Source organism: Python bivittatus, unplaced genomic scaffold (assembly GCF_059951505.1).
Source record: "Python bivittatus isolate LINGU-HERP-01145 unplaced genomic scaffold, Pbiv_v1 ctg000610_np1212, whole genome shotgun sequence".
NCBI lineage: Eukaryota > Metazoa > Chordata > Lepidosauria > Squamata > Pythonidae > Python > Python bivittatus.
In genome coordinates, this window is record NW_028277088.1 from 57,906,924 (window position 1) to 57,925,597 (window position 18,674).

The 18,674-nt window shown below is 37.8% G+C and overlaps 1 long non-coding RNA gene across 2 annotated transcripts; it reads right to left on the reverse strand.

Moving 5' to 3' along the window:
* Positions 1 to 743: 743 nt before the first annotated feature.
* On the reverse strand, positions 744 to 16,872 carry LOC112540867 (uncharacterized). 2 transcript variants are annotated; one of them, XR_003084916.2, is made up of 7 exons: positions 16,727 to 16,872; positions 10,228 to 10,506; positions 9,403 to 9,536; positions 8,422 to 8,544; positions 5,089 to 5,189; positions 2,765 to 2,972; positions 744 to 1,316 (listed from the first exon to the last, which is right to left on the reverse strand). It is a non-coding gene; the product is annotated as an uncharacterized LOC112540867 (long non-coding RNA). The 2 variants fall into 2 exon arrangements; XR_015797854.1 differs by lacking the exon at positions 8,422 to 8,544.
* Positions 16,873 to 18,674: the final 1,802 nt, after the last annotated feature.

Genomic DNA, 18,674 nt, shown 5'->3' on the forward strand with positions numbered 1-18,674 from the left:
TTTATCCATGATCTTATGTCTCATATCAACTGCTTTGCTCTGTAATGGAGGGGGTGGCAGTGACGTTCCAGCTTCAGGTGTTGGCTGCACATCCAGTTGTTCTTCTGGGTCTTCTTGAGTCCAGGATGTAATGTGTAGTTGGTCTATCTCAAGCTGTGAGAGCAGCTTCCTTTTTACTATATTGAAGCATTGGGTAACTAGCTGTTTCTCAAATAGTGTGGATGTAGGTCTTTTGTCCATCCATGGTTCCCTCATACATTTCATATATCCTCTCATTAGGTCTGCTGTTGTAGTAGCATTCCATCAATTCCAGGTTCTCTTGTCTTGTCCATGTATGGTTTGTTCCAGTAGCCCACTTATCGTCAGATTGTCCTGGTTCCCCAACATCTGGCACAGACCTTGTTAATCTGGGTGATGTCTGAGTCGGCATGACTCTTTTAGTTCACGTCACTCTCGTATCCGAGGTAGGCAGGTGAAATGTTAGGGGGGCTTTGCCCAAGGACCCCTACTGGTAAGGTAGGTACCAGCTGGGATTCAAACCCTGATCTCCTGCATCAAAGGCAGCACTCTAACCACTATGCTATACAAGCTGCTTACATATATGTATATGTTTTAAATACGTTTTAATGTTTGTTGGTTTGGTCTTGAGCCATAGACAGATAGATCAGTCTCCAATGCTAGGGCACACAGTGTCCTGTTCCAGGCCAAACACACAAAAACACACCAGAGAGATAGTTGCAAGTTTTACTGTTGGTCTTTCAAAACAAGTACCAAGCAGCAGGGACAGCATGAACACAATGCACATGCCCACACAAGTGGGAAAGAAATTCCAAAAGTCAAGCAAGTTTGCCTTAATAGAGTCTCAAAGCAGCAGGCAAAAGAGTAGACAGAGTGAGGTCCAAGCATCAAAGCGTCACAGAAGGATCGTCAGTCAATCTGAGGTCCAGAATGAAAGTCACAGGATTTAAAAGTCAAGCTTTGAGGCACACAGAGTCTGGGTGAATGAACAGTTGATTCCAAAGGAGAGACTTGGGTTTGCTGCTCTACTTAAGCAGAACCAGTGCCAGTGTTGCTCCATATAGGAGGGTGAGGCTCCTTTCTTGTGAGCAGTTTGGCACAGCATCTTTGCTTCGTTCTCTTCTCCACACCCGAGTCTTTGTGCTGGGTGGAGGCAGCAGCTCAGAGTCCTCATCTTCAGGGACTGACAGCAGCGGTTCCTGCAGGTCCTCAGGCATGGTTCATCTGGTAACTCTTTGCTCATTGTTGGTCTCCTTGTCTGAGCCTGATCTCGTCATGACACACAGATATGGAAACAACTGAACAGGACCAAAGGAAAGACAGATGTGGGGAAAAGATACAGATAAAAAATGGGCAGGTCATTGCTTGGGAAGGATGGAAAGAGGGATAAAGCAAAAGCCTCAGAAATTAAAGCAGAACATAGCAAATTGGGAAAGGGCCTGGTGACCTTCTGTACAGAGCCATCTGTAGGGATATTTTTTAAGACAACAATTTTAAATATGTTCAGAAATGGAGTGCCTTTTCAGTATTTTATCCTGGATGATGGGATGATTCATAAGCTCCTATGCATAATCTGCACTGGGGAGACACATTAGAAAAATATTAACTTTTTGGCCAGCCAGAAAGAGAAGAAATTTTTCATTTTGAGTCTTTCTTTCCTTCTGTAGCTGAAATCATTTAAGGGAAAATTGCTGCAGCTGAGATTCCCCCGCCCGCCCCCCCGCCACCTTGCAAGCCTTTGTTTATCCCATAGACAAATCTCTTTGAGCCATCTAGGCCTGGTCCCCTTAACAGATTGGACTCTTGAGCGCAGCAGTGTGACCACCAACCAGGCAGAGGCCTCTCAGGATCCTCCACTAAGCTGAACTAGCACTGTGCTTATCTCTGTACCTCCTCATCCAGTATATCTTATAGTAGTTGAAAGCACCTATTGTTCTAGCTTTCTCTGGGTTTTACCCCAACACTCATTTTCTCTCTTTTTAACTTATTTTGAACAGATGATAATAAAACCTAGGTATACAATTGTATTTGATCATCTTTCATCTTCCGGATTTTTTCTCTCTTCCTCTGTAACTCTCCGGCTTCCATGACTTCTACCAGCCCCCCTTCCCTCCCATCATCATGCAGCTGCTGTTGGCTTACTGCCTTGTATCTCTATTTCCATATGTCTTGCCCTCTCCTCCTACTCTGAGAAGAATCTTCAGTAATCTACCATGCAATTTTTTCCTTTCATTTTGCTTTCTCAGTTATTATTTTTTTCTGGAAAAGCATTGTGGGTTTTGTTGTTTTTTACTCTTTAGTACCTTACAAAAGCATTTTGCTATGTGCACTAAAGTTCTTACAGTGACACACACTGTGCTTCTCTTTAGGTTCAAAAAAATTCTGTGCCAGTTCCATCAGATGAACAACCATTATGGCTACAGAGGAAAATTTGACATTGTTAGATTTAAATTTTCCCTCATTCAGCGATTCTCATTCAGTGATCCATGGACAAATGGAGATCAATGAGTTACTGCAATTCTGAAGGGAATGAAAGAGGAAAAATAATATAATCCCAAACCCACTTCATCATTTTCCTTAGATCTGTTATATTTTATACCTGTATCTTTTATGAAGATATTGTGTAATATGTTTGTGAATGAACATAATACATTATTAGCTATTAGCTACATTTTAATAATCATTAATATAGCTTTGATCCATTCTGCTATAGGCTATGCTACACATATTTAAGTATATTGCTTACATGGTAGTCCCAAAAGCTTTTGATAACAGTTTTCCTCTTCTTCCTTCCTCTTCCTCCTTCTTCACTTATATTTATGTTAGTTGTTTATATAACAACCATATCAACTAGAAGAAAATGCACATAAAAACCTTGACTTTGTCTTCCAAATTGTCAATGTTATGGCTTCATGTGAATTTCTCCAAACCACAGAGGGTAAGAACAAGATCACCTGAGAAAGAAATACAAACATTGTTTTTTTAAAAAGAAGAAATGGTATTGAGCAACCCTTCCACAATATTATACTTAAAATGCATCAAAAGACCTGTGTACACTTGGGAATTATTTCCCTTTTCCACTGACCTTGGCAGACACCTGAGAAAGCTCTATTAACCAGAAAGCTCTAAATGTCAGCTATTCAAGTTAGGCTTAAAACATTTGATGCTTTGTATGTGTGTGCCTTAATGGATATGTTCAGGACACAATAAAGAATCTACTGTAGATGTTCATTAAAAAAAAAACCCTATTTTGTGCCTCCAATCTCTCCTATATATTGAGAGCACACTATTATTGCCTAATGAATGTTATAGTCAACTTCTAAAGCAGTTTTATCTCTAACATATTGGTTATTTAATATCAGGCTACTAGCATGCCTCTCTCAAAGCCTATCATGGACATTTCAAAATTGTGTTCCAAGCTCACTCTTAGTAATTAACAATTGCAAACATCTTCAACTTGCTTTGCAGCAGTTCAGTGGAATTAAATTAAACCATTACATATTCCACCAGAACTGCACATGTCAGGAGCCACTGTCACATAAAGATAGAGACAAGCAAAAGGCCTGTTGTATTCCAGGAATGTGTCATCTTTCTGAGCCTTCAGTATAGCAGGGGATTTTCTGCTGACTGACTCCCACAGTCCTCTTGATTTTTTTGCTTACTTGCTATTTTATTGTCTGCCTTTACCAAGTATGTGTGCAGTGACAAAAGCAGGGAGAAGGAGCAGTAATTTCCCTTCATCCCTCCTTCCACTTCTGGAAAATCCTGGATAGTCAATCAGAGGAAGAGGGCAACTGAACTGACATAACTTAAGGAGGGAAGGCATGTGGCTCAAGAGTCCTCATCACCCAGAATGGAAATCCAATCGTATATTCCATCCTGAGCAGATCTGTTGGAAAGAACTTCACTCCAACTGAAGTTATTTCGCTTAAATTGGACCTTAGTAAAGCTAAGCTCTCTCCCAAAACACACAGTGTATATCTGGAGAGCTTGTGCTCTTAGATTTGACATATTAGGTTACAGAAATGGTTCTTTCCATCCATCCAAGTGTCTTCTGTCATCAGCGCTAATCACACACAAAATAAACCTGTCTCCTACAATTATAGCAATGTTTAAAATTCATTGCTTGTTTTTACTAAGAGAGCTCTTTTAACTAAATTTCTGATACTTAAGATTTACATACAGTTCTTTCATTAGAGTTCCTATCCCTTCTGTAACTTGCTGAAGTGAGCAGAATATATGGATTTTCAATTGCAATTCTAATTGTAGAATTCATGCTGTTCTCATTAAAGTTGATGGCTTTACTGCTTCCTTCACTGAACAAGGGATTAGATAATTTCATCAGGAAGTGTATTCTATGATTGCATTGTTGCTTGCTAGAAGATACTGAAATTCATTATATGCGAACTGTAATGTGGTAAGTTCTTTGTTCAGATCTTAACCAAAGCTATGAACTCAGTGGGTGGCCTTACACAACCCACTCTGGTTGTGAACTGCAACAAAGATACCCCACCTTGCAATAATAGAGATAATTATCTATCCCACAAAGTACTGTAAAGGTTAGCCAAAGATAGAATCTATTTTTTTTTTCTGAAAAAGGTTTTGGTTACTCTTCCATCTTGGAAAAAAGAAGGCTCAAAAACCTGCAGATTAGTCCAGCTCACTTCTGCTACTATAACTAAATAGAGCATATATATGCAGTTTTTCAAATCCATTCCAGTCCATCATTTAAACAAAAAATGTTTCCAATATAATAGTGACATAGGATGAACTACTACCATCTGAAATGTGAAATCAGAGAAGGTTTGTCTCATCTACCAGAGAGACACAGGTTTCTGCTGCAAAGACAGCTCTTCAGCTCCTGTTCTGTTTCTTATTGTTCCCAAGTTAGAAACAGTCTAATATATTTAGGGATAAAGAATATGCAACCAATGATTTAGCATACTCCCCTGATTACATGGTTCAGTTCCTAGCTTGGCTATCAATTTGACTAAGAACACATTGCAGGCTTTTTTCTATGAAGATTTGGACTGGATATGCCTGTCTCATGAATTAACTTGAGATACTTACTCTTTTCTGTGTGTGAGGAAAATACGTATCTTAGTCACAAAATAGCTCCAGTTCATAGGCCTTACAGCCCTCATTATCTGCCTCTGAGGTATTGTTGAAAACTATGAGATGAAGGGAAAATACGTAAGTTATAGTGTAGCAAAATTGCTTGTGAAATCTCTCCTGCAATTTAACATACCTTTACATACTTGTTTGGAGATCAGCCAGAGTGATTTGGTGGAGAAACAGATGCATGGAATCCCCATCAGAAATTTGATTGGCTAAATGATTTCTTCTTGGAAATTTCTCTGAAGCAATAATTTCTAAATTCACCTTACTTTTGGGGCAAAGTTTATACAATATGTTGATCAGGTGAGTTATGGGTCCAGTTGTACTGGGACAAAAGGGAATAGTTTTAATTGAAAACTGGTGCAGCTGGGAGTCCAACTACCCTCCCATAATTATCTGTGTTGTGTGGACTTGAAACTTGGTCAAGCAGGAGCACTATCCTGTTAGATTTTAAATCCTTGTCCAGTCAATCTCCCAAGGAACTGAAAGGAAGCTATGCAGAATTTAAAAAATGTAAATTATTCCATTGTAAAACTTGCTACTATGCCCTGGTAGCCACAGAACATGCCTTCCAAATACTGATACAGTACAGTACTCAAGCTACACCCTTTTTGGTCTGCTTGACCAGTAGGGAAAGAACTACTGATGCAGTGAAGTTTTACCAGTACTTTCCTGTTGCAGGGTCTCACGGATAGCAGGCAAGATGGAGGAAGATGTTGTTATGGTCTGTTGAGTCATAGCCAACTTCTGGTGATGCTATAAAAGCTCTCCAAGCCATCATGTCTCTCATTGCATTACACAATTCTTACAGGTACATTTCTATAGCATCCAGGACTCTGTTCACCTCATGAGCTATGTTAGCCTTTTCTCCTTCCATCTACCTTGCCCAGCATTATCATCTTTTCCATAGATGCATCAGCCCTCATGATGTGTCCAAAGTATGATAGGTTTTTTTTTTCATGATTCTTGTTTCCAGTGAGCATTCTGACTTGATTTCCTTTAGAACTGAATGGTTGATTCTCTTGGCTATCCAAGGAATGTGAATCAGCCTTCTCCAGCACCATAGCTCAAATAAGTCAGCCTTCGTCCTCTCACTCTTGCAAAGTCCATTCCTCACATCCAAACATCATAATAGGGAATACAACTGAGCTGACCACCCTAACTTTTGTGTTGATTGAAAAGTCTCGATATTTCATTAATTTGTCTGGGCCCCTCAATGTCTTTTTTGCCCATTGTTATTTATCTCTGAATCTTTTTTGCACATCCACCATCTTTATCCATTTTAGAGCCTAGAAAATTGTAACTATCAGCTACTTCTATCATCTCATTGTTTATCTTATTCTTCTAGTTTTCCAGTTGACATCACCTTAGTTTTCTTGATGTTCAAAGAAAAACTAGCCTTTTTGCTCTCCTGTTTTACTTTTAGAAAAATCATTTTTAGGCCTTCTTCAGTTTCTGCAACCAAGGTAGTGTCATCTACAAGTAGGGTCTCTGTAATTCCAAAATGGTAACCTTTGCCTTGTTAGCCTGATTGTGTGCCTCATGATCCAATGATATTGTTTGATCAGATTAGACAAACTGGGTAACTACAGCCAGTGTTGAGAAAAATTTGGAGACAACAATTATCAGAAGTTTCCTTTTTTTTCCCCCCATATGGTCTGAAGGATACCTCACCAATCATAGATGCCCAATCAGCATTGCTAAGAAACAAGTCAAGATAGCATCTCTGAACGATTGAAACCCTGCCCTTTTTTTTTTTTTTATACAAATTGATGCACATAAAAAAGGAGTGGGACTTCAATTGCTCAGTCATGGCTGCCAACTTGACATTTTGACCCTCTCCCACCTCCAACAGATGCCCCCTAATCAATTTCAATCTTGCTCGCTTTGTATAGGCTACTGAGGAAAGCTATGATCGCAAGCATCTCCCTTATAGGTCATGAAGCTTAGGATCAGGGAAGAGGGGTGAGGCAAGAGCACCTGACTGACAGTAAGAAAACAGAGTCACTGCATTGTTGTTGTTTTTAAATCTAGCTTTGCAGCAATTTTAAGTACAAAGCTGATCTGGAAATAAATAAATACTGCTGACACTGTAGGATCTGCTTTCATACTGTTACAAGAGCTTATTGTGGATGTGCCTTTAATGAAACTTTTTTATTTATTAAAATTATTTGGATAAGAACATCTCAGATAGTATCCTATATGCTTCTTTGAATGAGAAACCCCAAATGCCTCTTTGACTTGCTATACAAAAGTGTACATATTATTATGGCAAAAGGCCACCAACCTTTCATTCAAAGGGAAAGACAACTTCTTAACTCTCTGTTCCAAAAATGAGTTATAAAGATGGATTGGGAACTTTCATAGTAATACAATATATATCATTAACCTTGGTCTCAAATGGTATTATTAATGTTATGCCAATACATTACATTTCACATGTAACAGGTCATCAGGAAAAGAAAAATGCCCTCGGTGGCATTGAGAAGATAATCACTACTAAGTGACAGAAATAATCATAGTTTTAAACCATGGGATAGCTCACTTCAGCTTAAATGATGCCAGCTTGTATTTTCATCCTTAGGACAATATTGAACCTTTAAATAATACATTGTTCATAGAATTGGAAGGGGCCATTTAGGCCACTGAGTTAAATGTTCTGCCAAATAAATGGTCCAGTTTAAAGCATCAGTTTTATTTTTTACTTGAGAAACTTAAAATGAAAGCAACTTTTATGTGTGTATATATAAATTTTATGGAACTCAATTAATTTACTAAGTGAAGAGCATGCATTTCAGTAGCTCAGAGCATAAAAATTGAAATGAATTGAGATCTTGCCCAAGAAATATTAACTAGATTGGATAAGTTAAAAAAATGTAAAACTAAATAAAGTCATGCTGAGTAAAGATGCACTTTTTAATAATTTCTTTTCTGTATAGGAATTAGTATTTACAGTTGGTCCTAGACATATGAAACCTAGGTTCATTTCCTCAGTAGCTTTTTAAGCTAATAATCACCAGCTGCTTTTTATACTCATTATCCATCTGCATAAATTAGTAGTCTCTGAACAAAGCTGAATTGAAATTCTCCATATTGCTGTGTATTTATTTTCTTAAAGTAGCTTAACAGATTTAGTTGCTGCTGTCTTCTGAGATTGCTTTCCCAATGTTTAAAAATATTCAGCAGCTTAGATGGTCTGACTACTGCATATAGACTACTGTACAAACACTGTTGGCAATGGTAACAACAATCTCATTGATGATAGTTGAGGTACATATTTCATACCTGTATTTTAAAAAGATCTCTGGCAACTGTCCATTTCTTATGGTGAAGAATTTGTAATGTTCCTTTTGATGAAAGGATGGATTAAATTTCCTTCGCTGACCAAAAGTTCTTTTTTCTATCTGTCTAGGAACCACAGGATGTTTCAGATTAAATTGAGGTAAGGCATGGGAAACAAGGTAGAGTTTTGCAACTAAGAGGGGTGAGCTAAGCAAGAGAATAAACAACCCCAGAGCAAATTCTTGGTGATGGTTAGCTTAGCTTTTTGGAACTAGATTGTTAATTATAATTAACAGATGCTTGTACATTTTTCCCAAACTATTATTACATAAGTAGCTTCCTTATGTAATAATATTACATAATGCTGCATAGTAAGATGCAATGGTTTGATGTAGGAGATTCTACATTCAGCCATAAAACTTATTGGCTGACTTTGGGGCGGTCGTTGTCTCTCAAGCTAGCCTACCTCACGCATTTATTTTGTGAAAATAAAATTGGAGGAGTACATACTATGTTTGCTGCTTAGAGCACTGAGAGAAAAGGTGGGATATACATTTTAAAAATAACTAATTGAATAGTATTGTCCGATGATTTGCTAGCATAGAATTGCCTATTTCGACTAAGAATGATTCTCCAGCGTATTCAAGCACAAGTCTTTCTACTTTCTGATCCTTTTTATTCTTTTCAACTCAAGAGGTTGGAAAGAGGGCTTGGGATTCTGTTCATCTGTCAGTACAACTCTCTGAAAAATGAACATAACCAATTTGCAAGGGGCGGGGGTGGGGGGAGCCAGCAAAAGAAATATTAAGTTAAAAATTGACCAGATCAGGCAAGTAGCTGCAAAGGAAAAAAAAAAACCCTCTCAAATTCACCCAATACTATTGGGATAGACAGCTCAGAATATTGACAACTGCTCCATTCTAAGCCCCTCCCCTCCTCCTTCCCAGTCACATGATCCAAAGTGGAGCATAATATGCAACTCACCCTAAGCTTCCTGGTGCACACCTACAGGAACAGATGGTCACTGGTGCAAAGAAGTTCAAAAGAATTCCAGAAGCCATTGCTCTTCATGTCTGTTTGTACTATTAACTGTAAACAGCCAGGACTGCATCTGGGACCTTCAACATGCAAAGCATTTTAAAGTTTCTTCAAGTATAATTAATACAGTATGAATCTTTTTATTTTCCAAAGTTTTCTTTGCATATAGAGTTAACTGCACTTTTCAGTTCATTTTGTTCTTTTCTATATTTTTCCTGTAAGCTTTCTTTATTAATGATATACAATTGATCATGGATATCACAAGAACAGAAAGCAGTCTTGATATGGCTGTGCATATGGTAGTATTAAGATTTTTGTGAGTCCCATGGGAATACATTTTGGAACTAAGGAGCACTTCGTAGAAGATAATACTGATAAAACAGCACATATTAGTATGTCATAGGTGTTGCTTTTATAACAATCATGATAACAAGACTGATATGTTAGGGGAATCAAAACTCTAAGATGCATGTGTTCTGATACGGAAATAACTATAGACGTTCTCCTATTTAAATGAAAATTTGGAAGGTATGGCACGTTGGTCAGAGCGAGCTTGCTTTAACAAGTGGGCTTTAAATGTGCTTATTACAAACAGGGAAAGATGTATCAGCATGCTTGGAGAAAGTCTGGAGTTCTCAGAATTACAAAAAAGGAAAGTGGGCTAAGGAAGTTATGGCTGGCTGGAAGGAACCCTTGATGGAAACAACTATAGAGAGATAGAGAGATAGAATGCAATATTTTTCTTGTGGTTGTTCTTATCCTTGTTCCTACCTATTATCTTCTGTCCTTGAAAAATGTTACCAAATCTGAGCAAACACAGCCCACTGTAATCCATTAATCCACTGGGGCCACTGACATCCAGATGTCCTCTGAAAGGGGTCTCTCTAGATGCTTCAGAGAGATGAGGGGAATTCAGACAGCCAGGATGCTGCAAGCAAAGCACTTCTTTTACCCAGTGAGCTTGCATTCTTTTGTGTTGTGTAAAGATGACAGAGTTTCCATTATCCAACACAATATTGCCCTTTTATTCTTTTTCTGTAGTTGCAAATGCTGGAAAAATGAAAACAAAGAAGGAGGAGGAAGGGGATGGAGAAGAGAAATCTTACATTCTTTTTTTAATCTTGTGCTATTTAAGGTCATGAAACTCATCAAGCAGAGTTAACAGTTTAGTTTATTGTATTGTTTGTGAATCTGCCCTTTGAGAAAGTGCCTCATCCCTTTTTCATTTCTTCCCAGCCTGCCCCAGTTGGATAAAGAAAAGGATTTGTGTTCACTTCATCAGCTCTGACCTCTTGGGTCAGCTCAGCACAGAGAACTTTCTTCCAATCTGGGCAGACCCAGCTGCCTCCCTCTCCTACTCTTCTTTTACTTTACAGTATGGACCAAGCAACCTATGCGAAACATGATTAAGAATGAAGATCTCTGCTTTTTCTTAAAATAGTAGAGGGGAAGAAGTGCACTTGGAATCAGAATTATGGAGAGGAATAATACTCAAAGGGACTAAGGATGGGGGGGGGAAGCCTTCAAGGAAAAGAGGTGATACATTTTTACATTTCCTATTGCAGCAGCAGCAGCAGCAGCAGCAAGAACAACTCTCCCCAATTTCTTTTCTTTCTAATAAAATGTTGACCACTTCCATAGCAAAGTCAGCATCAGCAGCACAAGTACAATCTGGGCACAATATTTCTCCCACAAATGCTTCTGTGAAAGGGTGATTCTTTTGGGGTGGGCTGCCCCCATAATGAAGTTTTTTTCACCAGGTACAAATGACCACCCAGCTGCCATATGTGTGATAATTCTGCCTGATATAGCAGGAAATTAGAGGGGAGAAAATATAGTTGTAAATATCCTGATACAGGAACATTCCAATACAGGTAGTCCTTGGGTTATGACTACTCACTCAGTGACCATTCAAACTTGTGACAGCACTGTTTGTCCTTGCAGTTCTGGCTGTTGCAGCATCCTCACAGTCAGGTGATCACAATTTCTTACAATTTTCTGGTTCCCTGCCAGCTTCCCACAAGCAAAGTCAGTGGGGCAATTCAAGAGAGTACACCTACTTTTCTGAAAGGCATAGATCCTTTTCAAGGATAGACATGATTTGGATTTCAAAGAACCTGGCTACTAAGGTTTTTAAAGTAGAGATATTAGCAAAGACTTTTTCAGATCATAATCTTGTGAGTTTGGTTTATAAAACAAATCTAATTCTTTTAGATGGAAACTAAACGAAATGTTGCTACAGAAAGAAGCATTAGTGGAGGATTGCAAAAAGAAATTAAAATAATTTTTTGAAAATAATTTAGGTAAAGGCACTGATTTAAGAATGGTTTGGGATGCAAGTAAAGCTTTTATAGAGGTTATTTTATACAACGTAACAATGTACTCAAAAAGAAGAGTCAAGAGAAAACACAAGGTATTCTGGATGAGATAATGAGAAAAGAAGATGAATTAAAGAAATTTCCAGAGAAGACAAGTTAAGCTTTTACAGCAGCAATTATCCATGTTAACAGTAGGAGAAATGGAAATAAAAATGAATTAGGTAAAGCAAAAAAAATTGAGTTTCCAAATAAACCAAGAAGTGGCTAGCATATAAATTTTGAAAAGAAAATAGAAAATGATATTGAAATTAGAAGAGGGAGATACTATATTAATAGACAATGCAGCCATGCAAGAAGCATTTCATCAATATTATTACAACTTCTATAAAGGAAGTGACATCTCTTTAGAGAAAATAGATGAATATCTAAAGAAACAAAATTTCCCAAGGATTACAGAGCAACGGAGACAGATTATGAATGGACCTATAACAGTAAGGGAAGTTCTGAAGCTATAAAAAAAAAATTAAACCAGGAAAGGTGCCTAGACCAGATGGCCTTTCAGGTTCTGGATTATAAATGTTTTGAGGATCAACTTTTACAACCTTTACAAAACATGATGAACTCTATCTTAGAGGAAAGATGCCAGAGAGTTGGAAAGATGACAATATAGCGCTAATACCTAAAGAGGGACAAGATTTGACTTTAACAAGAAACGATAGGTCAATATCATTATTCAACAATGACTACAAGTTGTTCACAACAATTCTAGCTGATAGACTGAAAATAATTTTGCAAGAATTTATTAATGAGGATCAATGTGGGTGTTTTCCTAAAAGACAGTTAAAAGATAATGTTAAAAATATGTTGGACATTTTGGAATATTTAGAGCAACATAACGAAAAACAAGCCACATTGGTGTAGAGAAGGGCCTCTGACAATTTGAACTGGGCTTTCTTATTCAAGGTTTTGGAAGATATGAATTTTGGAGAGAACTTTATAAAATGGGTAAGATCGATTTACCTTTCACAGAAAGCACAAATAATTGTTAATGGAGATCTAACAAAACCCTGTGAGATACAAAAAGGAAAAGACAAGGATGCCCACTGTCTCCTCTCTTGTTTCTTTTGGTTCTTGAAATACTGAATAGTGGAGTCCTTGGGTTTCTCTGAGCTTGGTTCTTTTCTTGCAAACATTTCATTACCCAGCTAGGTAACTTCTTCAGTGCTAAAATGGGATGTGGTTTGCTCTTTGTTTATATACTGTGGCATGCCTTGCCAATGCTGTTGGTGGTGGGGGCTTTGTTTTACTCAAGATAGCACAACAAAACAGTTGCAAAATTGTAAGACTAATGATAACAGATGCACACCACAGACTGAACAAGTACCAGCAAATAATAGACAACCTCAAGGAACAACTAGAACTGACCATGACCCCAGAGCATACTAAGATACTGACTACCACCATCCTGAACACATCCAGAAGACAAGCAGAGAAAAGAAAAACTAAACTTCAAACTAAACTACTCAAATTAAACCCTGGAAACAAACGGAAGAGGTACCCGAACCAGAATGGGTAATCAACATGTCTAGCCGGCCACTATCCACTGCAGAACACAATATCCTCCAGAAGACCTCAACTATAACATGGACAGTGCCAGTCAACTAGATTTCTGCACAGTCCTATAAGCAGCCTTCAAAACGACAGGACTCAACCCAGAGACCCAAGAAAACATAAGGCAGACAATCATACCACAGATCAGAAGAACACGATATCAACACCAACTCAAAGCAGAGGACAGAGTAGTCCTCAATAGTCTAAGGAAAGACCAAACCATCATCATCCTCCCAGCAGACAAAGGCCACACCACAGTTATTATCGATAAATCACAATACCTGCAAAAAGCCAAAAAGCTATTAGAGGACAAAGAAACTTACATCCTTGTTATTCTATCAACTCCTCACTACAGTGCCTCCAGAAAATCAAAGACGCACACATAGATAAAGATGAAATTATGGTCTCATTTGATGTCACAGCACTCTTTACGTCCATAAACCCAGAACTAGCAAAAGAATCCAAATCAGCAGTACTATACAACACACCCGGCTTAACCAAATACACCCAGATCGAATTACCCAGAATCATGGACTTCATCAACCTCTGCCTCACCACCTATTTTCAGTTTGATGGACAAATGTACCAACAAATCAGAGGCACACCCATGGGATCACCACTGTCAGCACTCATAGCAGAGATTGTAATGCAATGCCTAGAAGCTATAGCACTTCCCCACATACAGTACAACCTAAAGTATGGATCCGGTATGTAGATGACGCCTTTGTTATAATAAAAAAGGAACAACTAGAGAAGACACATGAAACCATCAACATCTTCACAGGAATAAAATTCACCAGAGAAGAAGAAAACAACAACACCAGCAGAGGAAACAACAGTAAATTAGAAACCCAAGTTTATCGGAAGACAACCCACACCAATCAAGTGCTCCATTACCAAAGTAACAACTCAACCTCCCACAAGAGGAGCTGTGTAAGAACATTATTCAAGTCAGCACAAACACATTGCAGCAACCCAGAACAGCAGAAAAAAGAAAAAGACCACCTATACAACATCTTCCAACAAAATGGATATCTATGCAACTTTATCAAAAAGTGCCTGACCACTCAGCCTATTACAACACAACCTACACAAGCTATGAAAAGGAGCACACTGCCATGCATCAGAAACGTCTCAGAAACCACCAACAGACTATTACAACCACATGGCATCTCTGCAGCACACAAACAAAATCATTCCAAAATATCTTAAGTAAACCAAAAGATCCAGTAGCACAAGAAGAAAAAACAGGTGTCATCTACAACATACAGTGTAAGGACTGCAACAAACACTACGTAAAACAGACAGGCAGAAGACTAGCAGAGCGCATCCACAAGCACCAACTAGCAGTCAGAAGACATGATGAAAACTCCTTAATCTCACAACACATGGACAGACTCAACCATAGTTTTAACTGGGAAACTCTAAACATTTTAGACCAAGCTAAATCCAAAAATGCAAGAGAATTCTTGGAAGCTTGGTATTCAGACAAGGCAGCAATTAACAGACACATAGAGATAAACAGCATCTGCATACTATTCAAAAGAGACAAAAGACCAGAAGATCTCCTCACCAACAATCATCACCCAGATAAGCAAAGGTTTCCACCAGGCCCACAATCAAGCAGTAAACATAGGCCAATCAAGGAACTACCAGAGGAACAGAACAACCCCCCCCCCACCAGCACTGGCAAGGCAGGCCACAGTATATAAATAGAGAGCAAACCCCATCCCATTTTAGCACTGAAGATGTTACCTAGCTGGGTAATGAAACATTTGCAAGAAAAGAACCAAGCTCGGAGAATCCCAAGGACTCCACAGTTCAACCCTGAGCTACACATATTTGCCTCTATTAATACTGAATAGAGATATAAAACAAGGTGAGAAGACTGGGAGTAAAGATTAAAAAAGAAATTAAGGCTTTTTGCAGATGACTTGGTGTTGGTTCTGGAAGATCCTTTAAAGGGAATTGAAATATTAATTTGTCTAGAATGTATAAAGGCACTTCAAATTTATGTTGGAAATGTGAACAACAAGAAGAGACATTTTATCATGCTTGGTGGGTGTGTAAAAAGCTAGAAAAATTTGGATTCAAATACAGACACTTCAAAGGATTTTAAAGATCAGAGGTTTTTCTTTTGGGATTGATGGATGAACAGTTGAAAAAAAGTTATTGAACTTTGTTTTTGTACATGATAACCGCAGCAAGATTATTGTTTGCACAAAGATGGAAAGATTCAGCATTACCCACAATGGAGGAATGGTTGGTGAAGATGATGGAACTTGCTGAGATGGCTAAATTGACTTATTTGATCAGCGAAGAGGCAATATGTATATTGCTGATGGAAAACTGTTATGGACTTTTTGTGTAAAACAGAAAACAATGAACTTTGGATTTATGGTTTTGATGATTAGACAGGATAGATTATAGAGAAAAGAGAATTATGTTGTAACCATAGAGTAAGAGGCAAATTTATAATTGTACTTGCAACTGCTGTAAAGAAGATCGGAAGCCACTTCTTTGTATCTTTTTTCTTTCTTTTCTATTTTTCTTTTATTTTTTTTCCTTTCTTGCACTTTTAGCTTTCTCTTTGATTTCTTTCTTTCTTTCATTCTTTCTCTTTTCTTTTTCTTACTTTATATTACTTTGTATCCTCCTTTTAAAAAAATCTTGAATAAGAATTTAATAAACAACTGCTGTCCGGCCCCAGTTGCCGTCATAATCCAAGGAATACGTGTAATTTACTTTTCTGTCACCCTCCAGCTGCAGAAACTGCCTCCCTGTCATAGCTGAAAATCAAATCAAAACAAAACGGGATTGCAAAGATGGGGAGGTGCTTTCATCATAGCTCTAGAATTAATCTCTCCCCCCCCCCCCGCCCAAACTTGCCAGTTCTGAGGTCCCAGCTGAAACAAAGAATTCTCTTGAACTGAGCAATACAGGTAAAATGAAACTGATGTGGGGGAAAGGGTTAATCTATCACTCAAAGTACATGAACAACCATCCATTCTTTTTTCACTCTTTTTTATACATCATGGCCATAGCAAACTTCCACTCTTTTTTTTTTTGCTTTGGAAGAATTTATTTTCATTAGAACAGGGATAACGGATTACTTTTAGAACTGAGCTGTGTGTCAAGCAGTTGGGGACTGATTAAGATCAGGATCATGTTCTGTGTTAAATACCAGGATGCATGTTTATTCTAAAATATACCCCAAAGGTGCTTTTTCCCCCCCCAGAACTGTGGGCATGGGATTATACCTGGTGCTGCCCCTTTTATCCCCTTGAAAAACAATGATCACAGTTTTCTTGTGAAATAAGACAAAATTAACATTTACTCACATGAAGTAGTTTTTCTTCAGGAACAGCAGTTACAGTAGCAACAATTAAACGTTAAAACGTTTAAAATTTAAAGTATTAAGTAAATTACAAAATTAGGCCATAATTAGTCTCTGAGCTGAATAGCTGAGCTGAATAGCTCAGACATGTGCTTTCACCTTGAGAGCATGGTGAAAGAGGAAACGGAAGTGACCTCACAGAGTCTCCGCCTCCTTCCATGTGTCTATCTAGGCATACAGGAGCTGTGAGTTTTTGACTGCATTATCTTACAAGAACAACTCCCATAGCACCAGTTTGACATCATCACTGTTTCCTCTTTTGTTTTCAGTGATGTCGGACTGATGGCTCTGTGAAAAGCAGAGCCAACACCATGGCGAAGAACGAAGAGACGGTGAGTAGACTGGTTCTTTGAAATCTCTCTGGACAAGGAGAGGACTAGAGATTGCCCACATGTGTTCTGAACTGTTGTTCCTCACCAGGAGACTGCAAGACAGCGGTCCCCAGAAGGTTTGGAGCATCAATAGTCAACGGGAATAGCCATCTTGCTCGCAACCACAGTCAGCACCTTTTAAAGGACATTAAGTTCGTAAACTTCTTTTTCTAATCATGTTCAGAAATTGCTTGTTAACTGCTTTTAAGCTACTAGAGACCTTTGGACTGACAAGTCTGAAAATGCCAGGTGACTTTTCCTTCAATCTTTAATGAAAAAAAATTAACCATAAGTTTAAGAATTCTTTTAAAAAAATGAAATAAACAGCAAAAAGCTAAATAAGACTTTGATCCTAGAAAGTTACAAATAGATTAAGGGTCCAGATACATTTGGAATAAGATTTTGGAATTTATTATAAAGAATCCTTCCTGAGGGAAATAAATTTGTTTGGGCTTTTGCAAGACAAAATAAAGATAAACAATTTTAAAAATTGGACACTAGAGGGAACTAAATATTTTAGTTAAAGGAGAAAAATACACAAGCCTGATTAACAGCTAATTAACTGGGATGTATAAAATGACACAAAACATTTTAACATTGAAAATATTGCAGGACGCTTTTGAAAAATGGAATCAGAAGTTAGTAACATTCACTTCTATGGATAGACTGGGTCCAAAAGATGTTATGGAAGAAATGGCTGACAAGGAACAAGTTTTATTTGACAAGACAGAGATGGCATAAAAAATGGATCTACAAATGACAGGTTATGAGAATGATATGGAAAAGGATGTCTCACTGGGCATACAAAAGAAATGGTTTGATGTTTTAGAAATCAAAAGGGAAATACAAATAATAAACCAAAAGAGTGACCTGGATAATTCTTTTATACTGAATTTACAAAAGAGGCTGTTCATGCACACAACTGCATGATTCATCTCAGCAACAGCAACTAGAGGGATTGCATATTAGAAGCCTGAATACTGCTATTGTTCTAGCTTCTGCAGAGAAGCTAAGATGCAGTTATTGGCCACCATTCTATTCACTGCATGATCAGATGGAGATCAAGAAGAAGAGGAGAGCACAAAAAGCAATAGCATTTAGGAAGCACATGTAGCACCTACTGGCACCTATTCTCTTTTTTTCCACAGACAATTGTCTTGTTCCCACAGGTCAGGTCAACTAATAAATCATTTTACTGATCCTGAATATTTTCAGACAAATTTTAGATCAGTATTTCAGTCCCTCATGATGTTGGTTTCCATGCCCTTTAAAATTAAAGCACTTAAAAAAAAAAGCCATATGTTTGGTTATCATCAGAAATTAATAAATATAGAACCTATACTTTAAGTTATTTTCAGTTGTGTGAAAGTAAACAAAAAATGTTCTCATTGTTACATTGTCAATGAGATCTAATTTTGTAAGTTAAAATAAAAAAGATCAACTACAATAAGAACAAATTTATAAAGTTTTTAGATGAATAACTGAGCTTCAGTACATCAAACTAGCACTTCCATTTTTAAT